Consider the following 18306-nt stretch of genomic DNA (forward strand, 5'->3'; position numbering starts at 1 on the left):
AATGTATTAATGCTGGGAGTTAGTTCCTGATTTGTGTGTTCCTCAAATGTGTATAGAGCTTTCCTTGAGTGCCAGGAACTAATAAAGATAAACAACCCAAGGCAGAAAACACCTTTCACAATCTTTGCAAATTGGCTCTGCATTGGATGGTGATCTCCTTCAGAGTTAGCCTTCTTATCAAGAAGATCAGTCCGAGGTGAAAGTGAAGTGCAGTGTCTCTGTCTTTTCAGTTCCTGTATCTTATCTGGGCTTGCATGTTCTAATGGCCTAGGGAATTCTCCAATTTACTCAAATCAGAATGTTCCCTTTATTCCCTAGGAAATAGACTTTCTCCCCACCCTGGCTGCTCTTCTATTTGTCTTCAGTCTGAAAATCCTTTGCTCCAGGCCACTTTGATTTAAATGTTTCTTACACTGCTTTAGATGACCACAAGCTCCTTCTGCCTACAGGGCAAGTACTGGGAGGCCAAGTGAGAGACAAGTTTCCCAGTTCAGTCTTTATGCTGCCTCTCAATAGATAGGCGTCAACATACAGTCACACCAGCACCGGTGCAGCAATTTTTATGCTCCTCCAGAATAGGGCAGGAACATCAATGGTAGTGCAGACTGGCTCCACGCTACACCAAAGAGTGGGTTGGGAAGGGGCCAGCAAGTTTGCAATGAGCTTCTCATTTTTAAAACTGCTTTTTCTTGATCTGGCACTTGCCCAGTTAATGCAACCTTTTAACTATTTTCTGGAGATTTGAGGAAGATGGTTCTGATAGTTTTTGCTAGTTGTTCCAAGAAATTTTTTTGGGAATGGCACCCTGGAGCTTCTTATGCTAAATATCTTTTTCGATAGGAAGTCCTATGGGAGATTTTTTTTTTTAAAGATTTATTTTTATTTATTTAACTCCCCTCCCCTCCCCTCCCCTCCCCTCCCCTCCCCTCCCCTTGTTGTCTGTTTTCTGTGTCTTTTTGCTGCAGTCTTGTTTCTTTGTCCACTTCTGTTGTCGTCAGCGGCATGGGAAGTGTGGGCGGCACCATTCCTCGGCAGGCTGCACTTTCTTTCGCGCTGGGTGGCTCTCCTTGCGGGGCGCACTCCTTGCGCGTGGGGCTCCCCTACGCGGGGGACACCCCTGCATGGAAGGGCACTCCTTGTGCGCATCAGCACTGCGCATGGGCCAGCTCCACACGGGTCAAGGAGACCCGGGGTTTGAACCGCGGACCTCGCATGTGGTAGACGGACGCCCTAACCACTGGGCCAAAGTCCATTTCCCCTATGGGAGATTTTTAAGCAGAGGAATGAACTGATGTGATATGAGTTTTTAAAAAATGAACAGGCATGCATGTTAAATATAAATTGGGCAATGGTTTGGCTTGGGGAACAAGTAGAAGGCTCTGAGGTAGAGATGATGAGGGCTTGGACTAGAGTAGAAGCAGGGAGATGAACAGAAGGGCTGTCTTTCAGATGTATTTTAGAGGTAGAGGGAATAGAGATGGGAATAGAGGCCATGGTAGTGGATGAAATCTTTGAGGGAGATATCGTGGAGCCGGAAAAGACGAGAGCTGAATACTGAGCCCTGAAGAATGCCAATATTTAAAATTTTGATAGAGGGGGAGCTGACAAAGCAGATTGAAAGGGAGCAGCCAGAGAAGTCAGAATAAAAGCTGGAAAGCGAGGCATAAGAAGGAAAATGAGACCTCACTAAAGCTAGGAGAAGAGTGGGTTCCCAGGAAGAGGCTGCTTTTGATGAGGAGAGGGTCCTGATAACTTTCTCAGGAATAAACCACTGAGCACATTAAAGAGGGGCAGGTAGGAGGAGGCTCCTTTCCTGTGCCCATTATGTGTCAACGTCATGCTTTACCCATCTAAATTCCCCCACCACTTGTATTCCTGGTTTCCTCTGCAGTCAAGTAGCCTTACATTTTCTCCTCTAATTTTTTCTGAGTTCCCAGCAAGCAACAGTTTGCAGCAGCAGAAGCTGTTGTGTTGATTGCTTCATGCGGTGCTCATGCTGGGAGGCAGACTGGATTCCATAGAGGACCAGGAAAGGGTGGGAGGAAGGCACCAGTCTGTGCAGCTGGACTGGAATGGCTTGGAGGCTGTATCTAGATGGAGCTAATGGCAACAGGTGAAATTTGATTTCCATTTATCTACAGAGTGTCACACTAATCTTATCTGCTGTGGAGGTGAATGAAAAGTGTTACTGAAATAAATATTTACTTCAAGTGCGGTTTTCTAGAGCTTGGGCCCCTTGCACGCATCTACTTCTTCCCTGATCACTCAGCTGTGTAACAAAGACCCCATCTGCCTGAGTCAGGGGTGCCCTGTTGGGGCAGGAGGTGCAGCGTGGCTGCTGATTGCTTCTGGAGGGGCTGATTGCTTGTGCTACTCATTTGGCAGAGATCATGATTCATAAATGGCTACAGCTGCAAAGGCATCTTAGCCATAATTGAGTCCCACCCCTCACTGCTCATAGGAGGAATCTGAGACCCTGGGAGGCTGCATGACTTTTTCAAGGTCACACAGGTAACTGGGAGCTGAACTAGGAATAAATCCAAGTTTCCTGATTCATTCACTGCCTTAAGTAGTTTTCTTCTCATGGATGTATTTACAGCATATTTTCCGACTTACATGGTAAGCTCCTAGAACTTCAGTGTGCTCAAAATCCTGGAATCCCACCAGAAATTTTGATTTGATGGGTTTGTTGGTACTAGGGAATCAGTGCATTTTCCAAGCCCCTCCAGGTGATTTTGATGTATGTGGTCTTTGAATTACACATTGAAATATTCCTCTGAGAAAGTAAATATCAATTGTATTAATCTTGGTATCTCCCGAATTGCCCTGCATTTTAGAGATGATGATGATGATAGTAGTAGTAGCAGTAGTAGTAGTTAGGGTCCAGAAACCTAAATGTTCACAACAGAGAGAATTTAATCCAGGGCTTTCTTCTTTTTTTTATATAAGTGATGGAAGAGCTGAGAAGTCAGTCAGGGGAAGGCAACCTGCAACCTAGAGAACAACAACTGCTGGAAGCTGCTACCAATTCTAGGCTGGGGAGACAAAGGAAGACCACCCAGCAGAAGCTGCAATTCTGATGGTCCTGTCCAGTGGGAGATGAGCCTCAGAGGAGATGCAGCTGCTATTGGATGCCCCTCCAGAGGTGGATGGGGAGCAGAGAGGAAAATGCCTTGGTTTCGCCTTCCTTCTTATTCTCCAATCTCCCAACAATGCCCCCTAGTGGCTAAACCTAGCATGCAGCCAGCTGACCCAAGAGCCTGGGAAGTGCTGCTTGTGGGATCTTCTATGATAATGGCAGAGCAAAGGAAAAATGAGCAGTGTGCCCGAGAGCAAATAAGCCCAGGACCAGCATGATAATACTAGTAGTAATAATAATACACTTGCTCTCGATTCTAAATACTTTACATGGTATTATCTCAACTGTTCCTACATCAGCCCAAAAGGGTGGGTCCCGACAGTGTTCCCATTGTATAGAAGAGACTGACTGGCCCAGGTCTCAGAGTGAGGATGTGGTGGAGCAGGGATTTGAATCTGGGCATTTTGATTTCAGAGCCTGTCCTCTTAGCCACAATGATACTTGCAGTTTTTTAAGTGTGTATTTTGCTTGGACAAGCATGCTCATTCTGTAGACTTCAAGTTTTAGCTGCTATTTTTTTTTTTCTAATTAAAAAAATTATTTTATTTTATTTTTTCCTTTATTATCTTTTTTTAAAAGAGACATAGACCATACAAAATGTTACATTAAAAAATATAAGAGGTTCCCATATGCCCCACTCCCCAACCCCATCCCCACTCCTTCCACACCAACAACCTCTTTTATTTTATTTTATTTTTCAAATTCTACTCAATTTATTCATTTTTTTAAAAAGATATTACATTAAAAAAATATGAGGTCCCCATTCGCCCCCACCGCCCCCACCCCACCACTCGCCCCCACCCCACCACTCGCTCCCCAATAACACTCTCCCCCATCATCACGTCACATCCATTACGTCTGGTGAGTACATCTCCGGGCATTGCTGCACCCCATGTCCCGCCAACAACCTCTTTTAAAAGATCGTTTTTATGGGTAAGGATATATTAAAATTCCCAAACGAGTAGAAAGCTAGCATAGAAAGACCACCTTTTTTTTCAAAACAATATTTATTGTTGTTGTTGTAGCTTTGAGCAACAAAAGAACTGTGTCTTGTCCCAATTAACCACCAGTATGCCCTAGAAGCAAATAGAAATCATGGATTACAGTCTTCCCTGTTATAAACTCATCAACCTCCCTACAGAGGCTCTTAACAAGACTTGTGCATGTATGTGGTCTTGGAGGACAGACTCAAGTCGCAATGTGGTTCCTACTTGTTGGTGTTTCCTTCTGCTTTGGACAGAGGGGGACTTGCCACATGAGAGGCCCTGATGGGCAGTTGGTTGGACATCCCCATCCTCACCCCTCATCCCATCATCAAAGCAATGGCTTCCATAGTCTTCTTTTTACTTGATTTTGAATCCGCAAAGGCCTGTCAGTTGAGGTGTCTTCATCTTGTGGGCACTTGAAAGTGTTTACTATATTTGATCTTCCTTTCTGGCATCTGTGATATATCCTAAGTGAATCTATTAGAAATTGCATAGTCGTTTTAACTGGATAGCAGGGTTCTGGGAGGAAAGCTTCCCTAAACGTTGCCATCTTGTAACCTTCCCCCCAAAGTGTATGAATAGTGCGTTTGTAAATATGCACACATAGAATGGCAGCCCACAAAAAGGCAAGGCTATTACCTATTTTATTTGTTTCTTTCACTAAGTTTGTTCTTGCTGGTTGGTTGTACTTGTTGGAAATACAAATAAATCACAGGTTTACAATCCTTTGCAAGAACTCATATGCTTGCCATTACAGACAGATGCAGGAAATGTAACTTCCTTCTCTCTAAATCCACTTATTTCCCATCTTCTCTAGGAACTTTGGGGCTAAGATATTGGTATTTTCCCCTGCAGGAAGTCATTTTTTTGGGGCCAGTTGTCCATGGTGCAACTGAGCAGTCTATTTTCCTGAACATGCTAGAACCCCTTCCTGAAGAAATTCCTTTGCTCTTCAGGAACCGTGGGGCAGGTGGCAGCAGGAAATTGCTTCTTTTCTGTTTTCCATATTGCCCCCCCCCAATATTATTATTCTCTGCAATGTCTTCCCTGGTTGCAGCTTCAAGTATACTTGTAGATGAATGACCCCAAGGCTGCAACCTCCAGCTCAACTCTCTTCTGAACTCTTAACTCTTCCTTTCCAGCTGCCTGATGGATAGTTCTTCATAGCTGTTCCACTCATACCACAAACTCAATTTATATGAAAATAACTTGATTGTCTCTCTCTCCCCTCTCTCCCCTCAAATCAGATCTTCACCTAACTTCTCAATTTCTATAAATGGCATAACCATTCTAAAGTTCTTTTTTTTAATTCCTACTTTCTCCACCAGACCCTAAGTTATCCCTGCTGGAATTATTGTAGTATTTATTATCTGATCTCTCACTACCCATCTCTTATTTCTCCAGTTAATACTCTTTGTAGAATAAGCTCTCTAAAGTCCCAAGCTATAATATCACCCTCCTGCTCAAAGCCCACCAGCAGCTTCCTATTGCTCTCTACATGAAGTTAAAATCTTTCAGCTCACCATTAACCTTTTTATGGTCAGCCCCACCCTCATACTGTAGCCTCATCTCCCACCAATTTTCTTATGTAAGAATGGAACAACAACAAAAATCAGGAATAATTTTCATTTAATGAGAAATTACTATGTATCAGGGCCTGTGCTGAGAGTTTTACATGGATCATCTCATTTGATAATAATGATATTGATCCTTTTTTTTTGCTTTCCACATGCAAGACACCCTTCTAAGTGCATTTATCTATCTATATTCACCTATTTTATTCTCACCGCAACACAGTGAAGCAGACATAATTATTATTATCCTTATTTTACAGATGAGAAACCCAAGTCACAGAGAATATTTTTTACACTTTTTAAAATTAAAGTTAATAGATCACAAAGAATGTTACCTTAAAAAACATGAAAATAAAAGAGGTTCCCATATACCCCACTCCCCACCACCCCACACCATCATTTTTGTAAATTGTAATTTTTTGAAGATATATACATCACACACAAAAGAGTTACATTAAAAAATAGAAGAGGTTCCCATATACCTCCCCCACTCCTCCCACACCAACAACCTCCCTCATCATTGTGGCACACTCAGCGCACTTGGTGGACACATTTTGGAGCAGTGCTGCACCATATGGATAATAGTTTACCCTGTAGTTTGTACTCTCCCCCAGTACATTCAGTGGGTTATGGCAGGATATATAAAGTCCAGCACCTGACCCTGCAATATCATTTAGAACAACTCAAGGTCCCAAAAATGCCCCCACATCACATCTCTTCTTCCCTCTCCCTGCCCTCAGCAGCTACCATGGCCACTTTCTCCATCTCAGTGCTACAATTTCTTCTATTACTACTCCCAATAGTTTTGTAGTAGAATATCAGTAAGTCCTCTCTAGTCCATATTTTATTCCTCCATTCTGTGAACCCTGGGATGGTGATAACCACTCTATCTCTGGATCAAGAGGGGGTTTAAATCCCACATGGATGATGGATGCAATTCCTCTGCTTGAATTTGTTGGCACTCTCAGTTCCCTGGTGTGGTGGTTGACCATCTTCACCTCCCTAACCTGGGTTAGTCCATTTTTAAAGACTAAAATAACAGCAGGTGGGCATTAAATTCTCTGGCACTGGGGACTTGAATTTCTGGACTACCCATGTGCCAGAGAATTTGAGTAACTTGTCCAAGGGTGCACAGTAAGTGGTGGAGCTGGCTTTGGAGCTCCTGCTCTTAACCACCTGGACAGTGTTCAATGTCTCCACACCTCTTCCCTTCAGGCTCACATGTCCTTTCCCCAAAATGCCCATCTGTTCTTATTTCAGTCTTTAAAAATCCATGGCATTTGCTGATCCTGTCAACCAAAGGTGAGATTCACCTCTGAATCCCAGATGCTCTGTTTATAGCTCTCCCTTGTGGCCTTTAACTTGTTCTGCTTTGTTTTACAGTTATTTGTGAATTTTTATGCTCCTTACCAGAGTGCAAATGTCTTAAGAAGGGGGCTATATCTTATTCATCTTCATGCCAGCAGCAATATCAAGCCAAGAGTCTTATACATGGTAAGCAATGAAAGGATATTTGTCAGACCAAATCGAATTGTGCATGAACCTAGAGAGAACTGATATGAAGCCCAAGAAATGCTCTTCTTCCAGAAAGTAAAGAGATGGCAAGTAGGGAGTGTTGATGATATCCTTACTCTATTTAACCTTAATTCTTATTGTATTTTCTATAATTTTTGATAATATTCAAGTATACAACATTAGGTCTGATGCTGGATGGTTAAAATGCTTATCTGTTTAGGGAAAACAACTGGAATCAAGGGAGACTTTATTAAATCAGTCCAATGATATCATTTGCTGAGCACCTATTACAAAAAGAGAGTTCTTATAAATAGATCTTTGAGGATTATATGAAAGCACAAGGCATGATCTCCTCCTGCAAGGAGCTTACAATGTAAATAGAAGGAAAGTGGATTTTAAAAAAAGCAAAATTAAAAAAAAAATTGGACTAAAATAATTCCCCCATTGATTCTGGAAGCATGGCTCTATTTTAAGACTTTTTATTTTTATTTTTTAAAGATTCAGGGAAGATGGCATTTAAGCCGGATTTATTGCAACTTTCATCTGTGCCAAGATGAGAAGAATTGAAACATGATTTTGATTGTGGCATTAGCTTGCTCTGAATCAATGAGGTCTCCGCTGGCATGTGAACCCTGTGAGAGTAGAGATTTTCTCTGCTTATCATGAGTATGCCTCTTGCTCCTAAAATAATGATTTGTGCATAGCTGATGCTCAATACATATTGTTGAGTGATTGAATGTTGAACACTTAGTAGCTCTTCATACTTTAGTTGGGTGGGTCTTGAGTTTCATAGTGGTTCCTTCTTCCATAATGATCTTATTTGCTTTTCATATAAGGGGGTAGGAGGGTTGTAATAATATCCATTGAACAGATGCGGAAATGAAGGCACACAGAAGTTGGTGATCTCCCTCAAGTCTGCAGTGAATCAGGGTCAGAATGCAGCCTAGATACAAGATCTTAAAATTCCTGATGTGTGAGTGAGCTACCAAGTTCTGCTACCTCCCAGACCAGCAGGACTCCTAGGGCAGGCGCCTGCAGATACCTGAGAACAGACCCAGGGACTTGGCCTTGACCATTGGTACAGAGGCCTTGCAGTGTCTGAGATCTTGCCTACCATTGGTGCCTGCCCAGAGGGAGCAGCCAGGTGGCCCACACATGGGCCACTTTCTAGCCACCAAGCCCTTGGCTCTTTTCACCTCAGGACAGCAGTGCCTGGAAAGAGGTAACAGGAGATGATACGGAATGTCAAACTCCTAGGGGACACTTGCTACGGGGAAGCACATGTGCCTTTACATTCTGCTGCACAGTCAGAATGCATGCTGGCATAGTCATACTCCCGGTTCCGACTTCTTTCCTGCCTGGAGGGAAACTGAGGGACATCTGTTTCGTTCCTTCATGCAGGGCTCTCAAGCATACGTAATGTTCCTGTGACTGAAGGGGCAGAGGAGGGAAAGGCCCATGGTGTGTCTGGAATAATTTCTCAGTCACTCCAACGAGGGACTGAAATCCTACAGGAGAAGCAGGAGGCACCGTGGAGAAGAGTCACACAACAATGTGCAAGTGTCAAAGCAAGCAGACTCGGTGGTAAGCACCAGGCTGAGAGTTAGAAGGTAACTGCTGTGAGAGAGATGGTCAATTATTGAGTTCTCCAATAGCGAGGTCATATTTGGTGAATTCTCATGGTACACAACCCAAGCGATCATCTCTCTCTATTTCTATAAAGCTTTATAGTATTCAAAGCATTTTCTTATACATGATCTCATCTGGTCATCATAATGGCTTTGACATATATAGATGGGGCATGTGTTAGAGTCACACATTTGTAATTTTTTATAGATACTATTTACAGCTATATAACATTAGATCTGAGGCTGGATGGTTCAAATACTATATGTAGATAAAGAGGCAGGCAGAAGCAGGCAAAGAGGGACTGCCTTCTATTGTGTAACACATTAGGCTTCTTATTCCAGGCCCCAATATTTTTCTCTTCATTGAAGACTCTCTGCAAGTATAGTAAGTATAGTAGTTTAGTATAGTATGGTATGGTATGGTATGGTATGGCATGGCATGGCATGGCATGGTATGGTATGGTATGGTATGGTATCATACAATATAATCCCTACTTTCAAAGGTGGGTAGTTGCCATGTTTAAGTCAAAGTCTGACTAACCATTGTGTTTGGGGTATCTCCCAAAATAAATGACATTTTATACTTACCTAGCTTCAGAAAGGAAAAAGGCTGGGGGATATTCCAAGATACAAATAATTTCCCCAGTCAAGGCAAGGCCAACCAGTTGAATATCCCTTTAGTCATGGCATTCTTTCAGCATATAAACACTTATATCTTAACTGGAATAATTAGGACTAAATCTTGAAAATACAGAAAACACCCTTCCTGTTATTATGGGCACTCAGCGAGTGTTTCATGTAGTTGGTGACATGTGAGCTTCAAGAGCAGGATTGGAAGTGGGTTGGGAGTGAGGCTCACAGCTGTCTTTAGGAGGCAAGGAGCTCAGGATTGCTTGGTTCTCTGTTACATTGCAAGGCAAAGTCAGAAATTCTCGTGTCCAATTCTTAAAGGCTAACCACTATTCTAGGGCATCATCAGGGCACCATTTAGGAATAAGTTTGAGAGTCCCATTCTCCATGGCACTGGATGAGACCATCACCTCCATTAAGATAATTCTAGTAGAAATAAAACCATAGCCTTTCATTTCAGGGATTTAAAGGAATAGGGGTCATGACGCTACTCACCTCAAGTTTCCTCCTCTTTCCATCTCTTTACCTTTCAGGCAACCATCCTGCCCTTTCCCCAACACCCACACCATCTGGGTCTCATCTTGAGAATGGGCCCATTTCAAACACCTTAAGGCACCATTAAACTGGTGATCTTCCCTGAGTGCATCAATGACTGTCCACACACATTCCCTTTCCCTGGAAGAAAACCACCCAAATTATGACTAATAAATAGATAACTATTTCCACTAATGCGAGCCTATCTTGTTAAAGTAATGGGTGGAGTTTCCCTTACCTGCTATGTGAATTTTAATTTCTGGAGAGGACGTGGGAATTCATATTTTGGGAGGGGGTTAAATGTGATAGTGTTCTGATGTCAGAAAAGACTCACCAAACAGCAGTGTGAAATGACTCTGTGTGTGTGTGTATGTGTGTGTACATGTTAGAATCCTTTCCTGAACTGACTTTGAGAAAATTAATTCCAGTTTTCTAGGCTTCCCACACTTTTGGATGACTGTGACATGTTTGTTTATGAGACCTATTCACATGTTCATTTCACTCTTTTTTTCCCTAATGGGAAATTTCAAAGGTCTTGATTGATTATGACCAAATTGAATACTAAAAGACATTAGGATGTAGCATTCATTTGATTTATTATAAACAATTTTAAGCAGAACTGTTTGCTATGGCTTTAATGAATTTTAATGAATTTTACCAAATGAATAGAGGTAAATAGAAATATGATTATAATAAGTGACCACCATACTTTACAGACCACATCTAAATGTCTCCTTTAAGGATGTATCAGTTGATTAGCAGCACGACCTCATCTGTATTTTTTGGTGCCATGACATAATGGAACTTAAAAGTAAAACAATACCTGCCAAGAACAGAGCCTTAATGCAAAGTTGCTACCTCTTTATAGACTTGATCCTCATTATTCATAATCAATCCTCATTATTCCTGATTCTGTTTTTGCTAATTCACCTACTTGCTAAAATGTATTAGTAACCCCAAAATCAATACCCACAGAGCTTTTGTGGTCTTTTGTGGACATACACAGAGCAGCAAGAAATTTGAGTTGCCCGATATGCACATTCCCAGCTGAAGGCGAATAAGCTGACACTCTTCCTTCTTGTTTCGGCTCTCACACTGCAAACAAATGTCCTTTTTGTAGTCAATTAATGCAATATTTTTTAAAATTTTTGTGCTTTTTTTTTGGTGATTTTGCTATTTAAAATGACCCCCAAATGTAGTGCTGAAGTGCTGTCTAGTGTTCCTAAGCTCAAGAAGGCTGTGATGTGCCTTACAGAGAGTATACATTTATTGAATATGCTTTATTTAGGCATGAGTTATAGTGTGGTTGGCTGTGAGTTCAATGTTAATGAGCCAACAATATATATTAAATAAAGTATCTTTAAGCAGAAGCACACATTAAACAAGGCTATGTATGGATTGGTTGATGAAAATGTTGTGACCAGAGGTTCTCAAGAACCTAATCTTATACTTCCCCTAGGAGCAATGGTTCAGCACTCACTAATTCAGTGATCACAGTGACTTTAATAGAACATTACCACAAATAATGAGAATCAGCTATCATTGTCCAAATTCAAGAACATTGTACTTTACAAGAATGTGTCCATGTGCCATCTAAAAGAATGGAACTTCTCTCACCTAAAGTGTCGGTGGGAGACCTTGGAAGGTATTAAGGAAAAGGGTGCACATGGACCTTGAGTGTGCAGTGTAAAAGGAGAGAATGAAGATAGCTGAAGAGGTGGACAATCAGGTGGAAAGGTGAGCATGGTTGGCAAGAGAATAGATGATGCAAGCGTGGTGGAGAGAGAGGACCTAAAAAGAGACTCATGCCTGGAGTTGTGTAGGAAGGAAGGCGCTGGGCCACTGCCACCTGGATGGGCTTTAAAGTGCCAGCACCGGGATAGGAAGTTGGCAGGAGCTGAGGTGGAAAATAGCAGGTGAGTGTTTGGGCACAAGGTGAGTTTTGGAGCAAGGCCTCAGCTTGGAAAACAAGGAAACAGTCGACTGATGGCAAAGGGCAGCACTTCCAGGTGAACCTGCGCTCCACTCCTGGAAATCAGCCCAGCTGCTGGAGGGAGCGAGAAGACTGACTGCGGTGATCCAGGCTGGCTCTCCGTCTTGTCTCCATAGAATGAGGATTAAGGGTTGTTACTTTTCAGATATGTCTGGCTTCTTGTGTGGAGAAAGCATAAACACAGCAGCTGGGCTGTCTGGTAAGAGTTTCTGAGTTTTACTAACATGCTTCACAGCAATTGAAAGGAGTTTAAGAAAATACCAGGCTGGGACCATGTGATTTAATTGCCCTGCTATTTGTTAATTAGTCTGTGTGAAAATGCCAATATCTTAGTATGCTTGGGGAGTGGGAGGCAAGAATGTAATTTTGTGTGAAGCAGTTCCAGGCACCAGGTAGTTAGAATTTACCTGTTAAGTTTGTGGTTCTGGTTCTTAGATGGGCTGATAGCTCAAGCTGCCTAAGTTGGCCATTCCCTTTGGGAAGTTTTTAATTTACAAACTCTCTTAAGTGCCTCTTAACTCATTCAAATAGGAACCACGATTTCCTCCCAACAGAGCTGTTTATGAGACATGCAGCACTGAGCTGACTGGGCGGGTGGCAGCCTGGACCTCCCTTTTATCTGTTGAAGCTGCCCCTTTTGCTTCACATGGGACAGGGTTCTGATGTTTGGGGTATTTCCCATCTTTCTTCTGCCCTATCGGAAATTGTTCTCGGGAAAAGATGAATATCAACCACTCACATGTTAGTGAGAATGGGCACCAGCCAAAAGTTTCCCTGATTCATTCAGCAAATATTAACTGAGGCTAGGGGGTCAGTTAGGAGCCTAATGGAATGGCCCAGCTCAGAGAATGCCAGGGCTGGTGGTGAAGAGGAGGGGGAAGGGTCACAAAATTTTAGGAGGTGAAATTGGAAGAAGTTAATTGACTGGGTGCATGAGATATAGGAGGAGGAGAAATGAAGGGTGACAGTCAGGTTTCCCACTTGCCTGAGTGAGTCGGTGGTGGTGGGTCCAAGTAGGAGAAGGAAGCCGGGAAGAGGTTTGAGGGCAGAGCCTTAAGGAGGCAATGATGGGTTCATTTTTAGATGAATTTAAGGAAGTTGAGGCAGCAGCATATAAACCAGAGTGACGTAGGAACCCTTGATGCCTGAAAAAACTTGAAGAGCCAAGCGACTAAAGCTCCGAGGGCAGAGTTTTCAAGATGAAGAGGATGTCAAAGGACACCAGTCAGACTCTCAAATCACACTTTGTAGGAGGCCGCGATTTGGGCCCTCTGGGGTCCTGCCCTGTACTTACAGGCTATAATATGTCCTGGTAGCAATGAGCCTTGAGCGACTAAAGAGGTCTCCTTGATTCTCAGGCATCCAGTGTTAAGAGTTCCATTTGGGCAGAGCTGTGAGGACCAGGGCCCCCTCTCAGAAGTTTTAAAACTGGAAAACCAAGATTCGGCCAAGTCAGATGACTTTCTCAGGGTAGCACGGCAGGTCAGTGGAGGAGCTGGGCCTCTACCCAGTGTCCCTGGTGACATCAGCAGACTCCCAGAGCCCAGCAGGGGGCCATTCGGGGCCCTCCGTGGGGCCTCCACGGGCTTCCACCCTCAGCAGTGTCTTCTCCCAGGGCTCTTCCTTTCTCCTTTTTGGTGTCCCTTCTCCAGGAGCCCACTTCCTCAATCATACAGTGCCCCATGCTTTGCCACTGTTCCCCAACCCTGCTAATTATCATTATAATTATAATAATATAGAATATGTAATATAATAATAGTTATAATTACTTTAATTATCATTTCCTGATACCACTTTCTTCAAAAATGCTCTATCAGATCCCAGATTCTCTTTTTAAGTGATGACTAATAGTAATAACAATAGATAGATAGATAGACAGACTTACAAAGCACTTATGATGTGCCTGCCAGGCACTCTTCTAAGTGACTTATACATATTAGCTCATTTATTCCTCCAACAAACTTATGAGGTAGGTGCTTTTGTAAATCCCCACTTTACAGATGATGTAACTGAAGCACAGCCAATAAGTAACTGAGTTAGGACTTGAGTCAGAGGATGTGTAAATGGCAGACAGGTAGGTGGCAGCTGTGGCCTTGTCTTCCTAGGAGGCACTGATGGTTCAAAGAGTACTGCTGTATAGGGCCACCCCATCTGTGTATGACCAGGGCGTGGCCTTTGCTACGAGGGGTGCAGGGCCCCAGGAGGCTGATGGACGAGGTGGTTGTGGGCATCTGGGAGCAGCAAGGTCCTCAGTGGATCCCACCGTGTGGGCAGCTATTGGTTTGGACCTGTCTGTGACATGCCAGCTAGCCCTGTAGGTGGCACCGCTGTAAGGCCAACTCAGGAAGGGCCTCGAGGGCCAGCCTACTCCTGGCCTGCTGTCCTCTTCCCTGTTAGGAGGCTGGGCTGGGAGGTGGGGAGACCTGGAAGGTGCAGGATTGAGGCGAGTCATAAGGCTGGGAGCTGAGCCTTTGTGTTTGGCACTTGGGTCTTGCCCTGTGCTTGCCTAAGTGCCCTGGGCTGCAGCACTTGAGCCTTGCACTGATTGATCAAAGCTGAATTCCTACCCCGTGGCTCAAGTCTGGACACCATGGCTGGTGTCTGAAAGGTTTCCTCCCACCTCAAAGGCTACCAATGCCTTGTTTTAGGGCAAGGGAGCCGGGCCAATTTCCACCACTGGAAGCATCACCCACCTGCGAGCACGCAGAGGCCCACTGCCTTCTGTGAACCATAGCCATTTGTCAGAACTGCCATCCCAAGCAGACTCAGCGAGGGCAGGGAGGACGGATGCTCCCTGGGGATCAGCACGGCGCAGCTTTCTTTCTCTGCCAACCAAGGCCTGGCTTGGCCTCGACATTGGCAAAACAGATAGCAAGGAGGACTGGGAAGGTCCCCAAGGCAAAAGATATTTTTCCCCTCTCTCTCTCTAGTGCGCGTGCACACACACCTTCATCCCAGGTGTTTTAGTGCTTGGAGTTTGACCTTAGAGCTTCATTCTCATCTTCTCTCTGCAGGCCCTCTTGAATAGACAGTGTGAGTTACGTGGAGTTAATAAAAGCTTAAAGTGCATGAATTTTTAAAATAACTCTCTTCTGTAAAAGAGAGACTAATGATAGCCAGAGATCTATGATCTTAGAATTTTAAGGGACTTGAGAAATAATCATGTCCAACTCTTTCATTTCACAGATAAGGGACATAGAGGTGACAGAGGTGGAGGCACTTTCCAGGGGCTCAGAGCATTGTAATGTGGTGGGGGCTAGAACCCTGCTGCCCTCAACTCCTAGCCCTCTGCCCCTGTCTCTTTTTCAGATGGTGGTTGGTTCACTGGAAGAGGCAGTGGGTAAGGAATGGATGGGGCAAGGTGCTGGGAGGGGAGGGGAGGTGGGAGCACTTAAGATAAAAATACCCAATTTGCAATTGCCCCTAACATGCTGCTATTCCTATTACCTGTGTTGCAAAGCAATGGTTGTGATAGTATTTCACATTAGCCATCTTCCTGAAAAAAATGTCAAATGCCTCAAAGCAAATGGAATCTCAGCTGGGTTCAGAGTTGGCCCAGAAATGATTGCAATATTCTGCATTTCAAATAACAGTTGTAGAATAAAACAAATTTAGTTTGGTCCTGATTTGACTCGGCTCTTTAATATTTGATGAAGAGGGGCAAAACATGTTGTGTCTATTTATGATTCATTCAGTCATTCAACAAATATTTATTGATCATTTATTCTGGGCCAGACAGTGTTTCAGGGGCTGGTATATAGCAGTGAATGAAATATGCCCTTATGGGGGTTGCTTTCTGACTGGAAGATATAGGTAATAAAATAAACAAGTAACTTATCCAGAAATTTAAAAATTGATAAGTGCTATGGAGATAAACAAAGCAGGAAGGGGGATAGGGAGGGCCAGTTTGGGAATTACAGTTTTCAATTGTATGGTCAGGGATAGTCTCACTGAGGTGACATTGAGAACAGACTTGAAAGAAATGAGGGGTAAGCCATGAGGGGAAGAGTATTCAGGCAGGGGGACTGCAAATGCAAAGGCCCTGAGGTAGGAATGTACCTGACATGTCAAAGAACAGCAAGAAGGCTAGTGCAATTGGAATGAAATGAGGAGGGAGCAAGGTAGAACTGAAGTCAGAGAAATAGTAGGGTTTTGATTTTTTTACTCTGGGTAAGATGGTTTTGAAGGATCTTGAGCAGAGAACTGTTACATTTTGACTTATACTGGGATCTTGGTAGATGTCTTGTTAAGAGGTTATCTCAGTAATCCTGGCAAGAGATGATGGTGGCTTAGCCTGGGGTATAAGAGGGTATCACAGAAACTGTAAGGCCCTGGATATCCTTGGAAGATAGAGCCAAAAGGACTTGATGATGGATTGGCTGTGAGGTCTGGAGCAGAAAGGAGTCAAGGAAGAATGCCAGGTGTTGGGGCTGAGCAAGTGGAAGGCTGGAGTTGCCATTCACTGAGATGGGGAAGTGTGTGTAAGGCAGGCTTTGGGGTTCACTCTTGACATATGAGTTGAGATGTCTGTTAGACATCCATGTAGTCATGATGAGAAGCCAGTTGGTGATCTTAGCCTGTTATTGATGGGAGAAGGCCAGGGTGGAGATACAATATTTGAGAGTTGTCAGAGTATAGAGTGTATAGGGGTATGTGGTCACTAATGGAGTTAAAGATAGAGAAAAGTGAAGATCCGTGGTTGGAGAACCGGGGCATTCTGACATTGGGATGTTGGGGAGATGAGGAAGAACCAGCCAAGAGACTGAGAAGGTAAAGCCAGCGAGGTAGGAGGGCCTCCAAGACCGTGTGTGGTCCTGGAAGCTACAAAGAACTATGTGTCTTGTCAAGTGCTATTAGTGGGTCAAGGAAGATGAAGCCTCAAGATTTGGCCATTGGATTTAATAATGTGGAGGCCTTGGGGGACCCTGACAAAAGTGCTCAGGGAAATGGTCTGAATGGAATGCATGTGGTGGCCAAATCACCAGTCGGGGCCGCATCCATTGCCTGAAATGGATGCTGAGAGCTTTGAGTAATCTGGGAGAAAATGGTTTTTTGGCCTTTTCTGCTTTGCTTCACCTCAGAAATCTTGGCCTGGTCACATATATTTGCAGTCACTTGGTCAGGGGTTCTTAGTGGGCCTCTGACTGTGTTTCTTTCTGTGCAAGGCCTGGGGAACCCAGAAAGCTGGAACCCAACATAATTGGATTCTGAAGCATCTGGGACATAAGAAGATAGTATCTGCACCAGCCTGTGGTGTTCTGCTGGATACAGATCAACTTGGCAGTGGAATCCTCCAGAACAGGAATATGATGTTGCATTCCCACACTGTTTGCCTCTCAGCACAGTAGCCCGTGCCATCAGCTTAGCAGCAGGTGCAGAAGGAGCCAGGGCAAACTTTTGCCTCACACTGTAGTTGAAGAGCTTGGGGCCCAGATAAAGGGGATGTGGGGATCAGCTACCGCCATACCTAGCCTGGGATCAGCCCCAATCTAGAGGGAGAATTTCATCTTAAAAGGACAATATTTATGCCATATGTGGGGTAGGTTTTTATGCCAATCAGTAAAGATTAATACATTCCACCCTAAGGAGAGCACGTTACCTTGTAAAATGGTAGCACAAGTTACGTCAGGATCTTTCTTTTTCCTCTTCCTTCTTTTTTCCTTTTTAAAACAACACAAGGGAGGCAAAAACATTTTAATTTAAAAATTAAGAGCTTTGGAGGGATTTCATTAAAAAGGGTGATAATTGATCATTTCCACGGTTTCTTATCATGTATCTCTTCTGAATTTCTGCATCGTGACTGGGCTAGATTGCCTTTCTAGTTGCATTCTGTTCTGGACAAAAGGCTTACACATCGTATCATTAACATCTCCAGTGAAATTGCTCTCTGAGGAGACGGCAATAAATCTTAGCCTCACTTAGCTTCCTGAGTTGGCTGGAATAGTGTGTGCTAAGTGGGAAGCACTAGATCAGGATTCCACAAGCTTCCAGAAGGGGAGTGCAAGTGAAGGAACCTTACTGTTGAGATGAGGGCAGGGGAGACCCTGGCAAGGGGCACCTGGTCGGAGGCACAGCCTTCTCAGAACAGATCAGGGCAGAGAGAGGCGGCTGCACTCACTGCCCGGGAGATGTTCCATATGCGACTTCCGTGCATGTGTGGCTTGGTGTGAACTGCTGGCTCTTTTTCCTCCCACCTCATGTCCAATCCGTCAGCAAATCCTGCCTCCCTACTTAGCATATAGACACGGCGTTCAAAGGCTTCTCGTTGCCATGAGGGCAACTCCCCATCCCCAGGCTCGCCCTCGTC

The sequence above is a fragment of the Dasypus novemcinctus genome, chromosome 5 (genome assembly GCF_030445035.2).
Source record: "Dasypus novemcinctus isolate mDasNov1 chromosome 5, mDasNov1.1.hap2, whole genome shotgun sequence".
NCBI lineage: Eukaryota > Metazoa > Chordata > Mammalia > Cingulata > Dasypodidae > Dasypus > Dasypus novemcinctus.